An 8434-nucleotide genomic window follows, 5' to 3' on the forward strand; every position below is an offset into this window, starting at 1 on the left:
AATTTAGTGTTGCCCAAACGGTGGGCACTGGGCAGTTTAATAACATCCCTCGAAACAAACGTCTTCCTTTTACGAAGATTAATAAAAGCAATTGCAATGAAACGTCTCAAAATGGGGGAATCAAGTAATTCTTTATTCTTTAATACAAAACGTCAAAACCCGCCGACCCAACTTGACGAGTTAGAATACCCGGCAATACCAAATTTCAGTTCCTACAAACGGCATTGTACCTCAATCGATATAAACAATCTCTCTTTAAAACAACGGGGCATTTTCGGAAAGAAAGTATAGCTTATTACCTTCACCAAAATCAATAACACAGGATCTTATTCAACCCCGGGCCGGTTAATGAATTAGTGATTACGCAATCGGCCAAATTACCGTTGAGTAGACAATCTGTCTCCGTCTCCAAACAACCCCTTAATCAAAACCTTTCTTTCTATTTCTCTTATTCAAACAACAAGCAATAAATCTATTTTTTAAATAATCGAAGAGAGGAGTTTGAATTTTTGAGAGATCGAATTGCTGTTCAACCATGGAAGTACCGAGCTCATGGGACGCGTTACGCAAACAGGTTCAGTTTCTTTTCTTTTGATTTTGATTTCTTTTTTTTTAAGATTCTTGTTGAGTTCTATTTGGTTGCGAAGAATTTAGGAACTGAATTGTGGAATTGTTTAGATACAGGTATGAAGTCGAGAATTGCGATTAATGTTGAGGAATTACATACGATTCTTTGATTGGTTGGATTGGATAGCTAATAATTTGACTGATTAATCTGTGTTATGTTTGGTACTGAATCAATCTAGTCTTTAAGCTTTCTAGAAGGCGTGTCTGATTTAGGAATTAAAGGTTTAGGGATGTGAATGAGAATTATATGGATCTGATGTTATTGGTGAGATTATTTTGAAGGCATTGACAATTCATATTGAATTGACCTCGAATTATGCTAATTATGGAGGTTGCGTGCCTTAAAGCTCTGTTTGATTCTGAAGAGAATGAAGGACAGAAGGAAAATTAGATGATCGTTAACTTATTTGATCCAAACGATAGATAAGGTTAGAAGTTTGTTTCTTGTGAAGTAAATTAGTATTCTGCCTCCGTGATGTGCACTGTGCTTTCTTCTGACAAACGCTTAGGATTTCTGTGGCTATAGTTTGGTCTGCTTCATTTTTTTTTTTTTTTTTTGTGGTTTAAAATCAGATAGTTCTGTATATTAACTTACCGTTGTATATGAAGGAGAGCCCTCCTTCCTGGTCATGAAGGATTGTACTAAGTTGCTGATGTAACTTGTTGCAATTTATATTGGCTTTTGATTGGAGATGTTTCTTGTTTTCTGGATAGCAACTATTTGAAATGTTTAACTGTCTGCCTTGGGATTGATGCGATTTACTTGTTGCATCAGCCTCCTGTCCACCAGAAGAGTCTCCTCAAATTGCATTTGTTAATGTAGCACTGTGGTTGATAAAAGATGGATGGAACCTTATTCTACTAATAAGGTTTTTCACTTGTTCTCCTTGTATGGTGCTTCACAAGAAAATGGAATGAGGACAGTATTTGTTTTTCCTCATTTTGAGGATGGTACAAGAACATTAAGGAGTACATGATCAAAAGTCTCTTCACTTCTACACATTAAACGCCCAGAAGGAGACAGACTCCTCTGTAATCCTTTCTTTCGATCACCCTTTCGTATGAATTGAATGTGAAGAAGTTGGGCATAACATTAATGGATTACAAGACTTCTCTGGTCCCCATTAATTGTGAATTCTGATTTTGGTTTCCCCGGATAATTTGATAAACAGTTTGAAATTTAATCCCTTACCCATGGCTAAAGGTGCTGAGGACCAATCTCCTAGTTTGCTGCTCATAAAAGGACCATGCTCCTTTTGATCATTTCACTTAGAGCTGTTTCTAATTGTCATTTCAAAACTATATTGATGATACAGTATTACTGTGTTATAGCATTTGGCCATTGCTCCAATAGGAACTAGAGACAAGTATTGCATTTAATGAGATTAATTAATCTTATCATTGAGCAATCATGAACTCTATTTTCGTTTACTGTCTCAGATGACATAAATGATTAAACATTAGTTAACCGGCTCCTTGGAATAGGGAAAAAATTATTGAGTGTACGTAATTATGTTAATTTTGTTTTCAAACTCTACTTTTTAAATTGATAATGACCAGGTAAACATTAGTAGTTTCGTACCCTGGATTCAGATCAATGGAATTTTTTTTGATCTTTTAGGTGGCAAGCTTGATTCTTTTTGAGGACATAAACCCAACTGTGAAGAATTAAAACAATGTTTGTTAGCTGCCACATCATTCTGAAACTTCCATAGCTTGATTAAGAGTGCAGTTCTTGAATGGTTTTTGATGGAATATACATGTTTTACCTATACTTTATCCCCTTGCTGGTTCAATTGCAATTTGGAAGACCCTTGGTTTGGTCATTCTTAAAGAACTTCATTTGGAGTCTGTTGATGACAATTGTCTTGTGATTTATTCATATACCTAGCGTATGTTGCCTTAGTTCCTGAAATTTGGTTTTCTGCTTGTCTAATGCATGAATACTGATATAAAGTTGAAAACCATAGTTGAAAAACTGGAGTTTAATGGCCTTCATTGGTTGTTTGTTCCAGTGACTAGGACCCTTGACCAAATATAGAAAATGAGAATTTATTTAACTTTTAGGCTTATTGTCTGTCTAAAGTTTTGTTATGAAAAATAACAGAGGAACATTAGTTTGCTTATTCCAGTGGTCATAACCTTCAAACGAAAATAATACTTTGTTAAATTTAGAGGCACAGACCTCTCAAATCTTAGAAAAAGGGTAATTCATTAAACTTGCTTTAAAATTTATTTTGAGAAATTATTTCGTAATTTCATCTAAAATACCTCCTGATGCATATTTCAAACTTGGTTGGTTAAAATAATAAGCGATGCTGGTTATCTTTGGGGTGCAACAACACAAATCTTAGAGAAGAGGTATATCATTAGAACTTTGCAGATTTCTTGTGAAAACTGTTGTTTCTAAACCTGTTTACTGCCCTAGTTCCCATCTCTTAGTTTTGAATTGTGGACAACTTCACTTTAATTGTCTGCTCATTTTAATGTACTTATACTTTGTGATTGTTGCCAAAGTAATCTCATTATTATTTTTCTTTTATGCAAATGATTGATTTATCTATAATTGCAGGCAAGAAAATTGGAAGCACAGTTGGATGAGCAGATGAATTCGTACCGAAAGCTTGTTTCCACTAGGTCTCTACTAAAGTTGACACAGGAGAGAATGATCTTGAATCTGGATAGACAGACTACTAACAGCTACAACAAGTCAACATTCAATGCAAGATTGTTTTTCGTCTGGAGGATCTGAAATGGTTTCTCACACCCTAACTCGTCATCAGGAAATTCTCCAAGATCTTACTCAGGTATCATGGCTTCTTAATTGACCTTTAGTAGTGTAGCTGAACTTGAATGACATTCTGTTTACTTGAACTAGTGTGCGATGAACATTAACTTTTGTATAAATGCTACCAAAATATTTATAGTTGCTGATTCTGACATATATCTGAGTGCTCTCAGCTTTAAACTAGTGTTCTCTGCTCCTTTTCTCTCATAAATACATGTAAACTTTTCTGGGTTTTGTGGTTCAGAGGAAGAAGTGTAACTGCAATCTTTTCCCTTTACATATATGACTTTCTTCACTTTATTGTATTTTCTCTTCATAAAAGTACATGACATACTTTTCTGGATTTTGTGGCTTAAGGAGAAGACATGTAACTGCTGATCTTTCTCCTTAATATATCTCTCATGATCTTAAAGTGATTATACTAGATTTTATGGCTTCCTTCCTATTGGACACCATCATAACAAAGCAAAATAGGTTTAATTTTTCTTAGAGCTTGATGGTGGATATCTGATTTCTTGTTATTGGATGTGGGATTTAACCATACTGTTTCGTTAAAACATAATACTTTTTGAAATTGGTAACATTGCAGTTTGAGTTTTTCAAATTACTCATTATATGTCTACCCTCTCTCTCTCCTCCTCTCTTCTCTCTCTCTTTGTCACGCACATTTGTTTCTGGAATTTCATATCATCTATGCATCTTTTAGTTTGGTAATTAGCACATTCTTTCCATTAACTAAGTTCTCAGGTTTGTTGTTGTTAATTGTTGTATTTATGCCCTTTAAGACAAGATTCAGATTTTTGAGTCTTGAGATGTGGGATATTATGAAAAATACACCTTTAAGGTTCATTTTAAGCTCTTCATTTGTTACTGGAGAGTTTTTGGACTTAAAGCTAGTTGAAGCCAGCATGTATGAACACCTAGTTTTTGTTATTTGGTTTGTCAATTTTGCTTTGTTTGCTATGAACCATTAGATTGCACGAATGGGCACCAACTTCTTGTTAGACTGATTGAGTGCAGATTTTATCGTCTCCGCTCCAGCCTTAAAGCTAAGCAAGAACATGCTTCACTTCTGAGGATTTTAGAGAGTTTGATCGGACTAGGTAGATTTGGAAAAGGTGTTGGTTCTGCAGAACAAGCTCTCCTTAAAGAGCATGTATCCATTGGCCGAAGTACAGACAGGTATGTACACAGATAATTCTCTTTTTTTGGGTAAATTAATGCCAATATAATTTTTTTGTCCTTCGAATGAAATATGATTTAGATTGCCGTGACATTGCTAACTTAATTATGTATTTGGTTAGTTTGTCTGTAAAGAGTGAGGATTAAAGAATATCAGACAATCTCTTTTTTCTTTCCTAATATCCAAATTCCCAATCCTCTTTACATGCTCTCCAAGTTCTAAATTGGGACTATTTTGGGCCCTACACCATTAGTGGCCAAACTTCTGGGATATGAATATCCATCAGGTGGCCGCAAGGGGATTTGTACTACAAATTTGAGTTCTAAATTGGGACTACTTTTGGGCCCTACAACATTAGTGGCCAGAAAACTTCGGATATGATATCCTAAGCAGGTTGCCGCAGGGGATTTGGACCACAAATCTCAACTCTTTGGATTATCCATCTCTTCTGTTTCTGGTTACCATATGTGCTCCCAGGTTGTCTTAAGCTATAGCATGTTTCTGTTCCGCTGTCTTGATTAATATGCAGGTGCACTAACCAGTTGTAACAGAATTTCTAGATGCAAATAAGGTGGATTTGGGTATTTTGCATCCAATTGGGATTATCTTACTGTATTTTGGGTTGCTAAATAAATTATGTATGTTTATTTTCTGTATATTCATTATCCTCCATTGAAACATAATATACTTAAAGAAAGGTAGCTGCCAATCTGCAAATGTGGTAATTTGTTTGGAAAGGTAATATATGATAATGGTTCTTAGTGTTAACTTTTTGTGGACGGAATTAATGTCAAATTCTAATATACTGTAATATTGAGTATGCTTTTTAAACATTGACATGTGTGTAATTACTGGTAAGCTTGGTTTAATGTGGACTGTGGAGAATTACGTCATGGGTTGAAAGAGTAGCATATTTCACAGATAAGTTGTAGAATTAATAATTTTGAAGCGGGCTCAATGAAGCTTTTATTTAGCTTCTTCACAATTCTTATCTCTATTGCATTCATTAAAAAAAATGTCTGTGGTATTGAGGTCTTTCTTTTGTAGATAAACAATTTTTTTTAATCCTTAACTAGAAATTCAAAGAGAACTTAGAGCAGATTCATGCATCAATTTTTTAGAATTCCATTTTGTCATGTTGGTTGATCTCCATCTCCAAGCCAATTGCCTGGGCACATGAATAAGATATAGAAATAATAAAAATAAAACTATTGATTGAATTTGTTTTTTAATGTATTAAGATGGAAAGTTGTAGAATCTCTAGAGGCACATTATATGGAATATAATTAAAAGAAAGGAGATCAAACTGCTAAAGTGAACTGATATTTATTTCAACTATAGCATTTCATCGCAGTTGCCTGTTATTTTCTGGTGCTGCAGATGGATTCTGTGATTTCACAAGCTCAAGCAACACTTGGTACGCTGGTCCTTCAACGTTCAACATTCGGGGGCATCAACTCAAAGCTCAGTAATGTTAGCAGCCGCCTTCCCTCGGTATGAACATCTCTTAATGTGGTTATTCATGTTTAATACATTTCTCAAATAGTAATTTATTATTTTTTTCAGAGCTCGTTTAGCATATGCATGAACTGGAATTTGAATCTTATTGCTTTCCATGATGTGTGGACTCTTAGAAAGAGTTAAGGTGCTTGAGAAAAGGATTAGTCACACAGAAATATAATCTAGATTACAAAATCTACAGTAAAGGACGTTTTAACACTTAAGTGCATTGTATGATGCTGAAAGAAAGAAAGAAATTGTGAATGGTTCAGTGAATCAAGTTGACATCATTTAAAGGAGAGACAAAACATAATGGAGTGATCACATAACACGAAGCTGCTCTTAGCATAGATTTTTGTTTGTACTTGTTTTTGGCAATATTGAACTGTTTGTATCCTTGTATTGATCGATGCACTGCTTTGACAAACCATTGCAGGTAAATAACATTCTTTCAGCGATAAGGAGAAAAAAGTCAATGGATACAATCATTCTCTCCCTTGTCGCATCCGTATGCACATTTCTGATTTTTATCTATTGGTTGACCAAGTGAGAATGTGATGATACCTTATCTTGATGCTTTCTAATAGTGGGTTAACGGAGGCTGCTTTTCTTTTGTTATACTATTGTGAAATTGTTTCCAGTTGGTAGTCCATTGTGTTTTCTTCATCTCTGTAACACCAAAGCTCAGAACAACAGATGTATAGACATACGTATCATAGGAAAGTGAAAGGCTCAATGTAAGACACAAATGTTACTTTTCAAAGCCATCGCCGCAATTTTAATTCTCATTTGATTCTTGGGAAATCGAGATTCGTTCAATTAAGCATCTTTTTATATTCTTGCACAATGAAAGATCATAATATCTAATCCAATGTTTTCGGCAAAGATTATATTAGTTCCATGTTTCTGGGGAAATAAATTATCAAGAATAGTATAAGTCAACGCAAAACAGTGTAGAAGATGCAAAGAGATTGAAGGACGAAGAATGTGGGGGGTCCTCTTCAACTGAAAGGCTCCCAAGTAATGTCTCATCAGATTGAATCGGGGGCAATGCTCTTGAATAATTTTGTAATGTTGTAAAAAAAGTGAGCAGTCATAGCCATGATCAAAAGTTTATTGTTTCTTCGTCATAGTGATATGTCTACCCCAGCCCATTTTTGATGATAATGTTTTGGTTTTGGACTCTTTTTGGTAAGTGGTTTTGGGACTCTCTTGTACAAAGGTGTGGAGGACTTTCATATTCATTTGTCATTCATGCCACTTTCTCCTCGTTTTAACTGGGTTATCTTAAAACTCATATATATTCTTACTTATAATTAATGTTATTCCATTTTTATTAAGTGATAAAATGATGAAAGTTGTTATCTATTCTTGAAATTTTTTTACGGGAGAATTTTATAGACTACTTTAAAGTTTAAACTTGAATGCAACTTTTGTACTATTTATTTATACTCTCAAATTTTGAATTTTTTTTTTTTTAATTTTATGATGGGGTGTTTGGATCAGCTTATATGTACTTCAACTAATCTCTCGAGACCCTGGAACTATCGGTCGAGTAAGAGCTCTAGTGGTTACCTTCATTAGTAATCGAGGAGAGACTTAAACTTAAAACCACTTAAATAATACATCCAAGAGTCCTTATCGAACCATTCAGTCATTGGTATTTTTTGAAAACTATTTTAGTGATACCCATTTGCACTAACTCTATTAGATTGTCATTAGTTTACATACCTCGTTACCCTTCTTGCTAAATGGTTATGAAATATTCATGTCTATCCTAGTTCAAGTCTCACATATATTTTTTTTTTTAAATCTTCAAACACTTTCTTTAAAGACTAAAGCTGCCATTTTACCCCTTTAACNAGGGATACCCATTTGCACTAACTCTATTAGATTGTCATTAGTTTACATACCTCGTTACCCTTCTTGCTAAATGGTTATGAAATATTCATTCTTCTTGTCTATCCTAGTTCAAGTCTCACATATATATTTTTTTTAAATCTTCAAACACTTTCTTTAAAGACTAAAGCTGCCATTTTACCCCTTTAACACTAACGAATAAAAAAAAATAAAAAAATTAGCTGCGTTTGTTTGTCTATTCTCAAAATACTCTATTCCTATTCTTAAAAAAATTCGTGTTTGTTTCCCTCTTCTCAAAATTATATTCTATAATATTCACCTATTTAAACCTTTTGTTAATTTAACTAAACACCTCCAACAAAAAAGTTTTATAAATTGACAAAAACGCTTTCACCCACCCACATTTGTCAGATTCCGGCAACCACCATCGGAAGGTGACTGGAATCTGGCGTAATGGTGCACTACCAGTTAGATTT

At 34.2% G+C, this 8434-nt stretch overlaps 1 pseudogene; it reads left to right on the forward strand.

Moving 5' to 3' along the window:
* Nucleotides 1-237: 237 nt before the first annotated feature.
* LOC116145260 lies at nucleotides 238-6898 on the forward strand (annotated as a pseudogene).
* Nucleotides 6899-8434: the final 1536 nt, after the last annotated feature.

Source organism: Pistacia vera, unplaced genomic scaffold (genome assembly GCF_008641045.1).
Source record: "Pistacia vera cultivar Batoury unplaced genomic scaffold, PisVer_v2 Contig460, whole genome shotgun sequence".
NCBI classification, from domain to species: domain Eukaryota; kingdom Viridiplantae; phylum Streptophyta; class Magnoliopsida; order Sapindales; family Anacardiaceae; genus Pistacia; species Pistacia vera.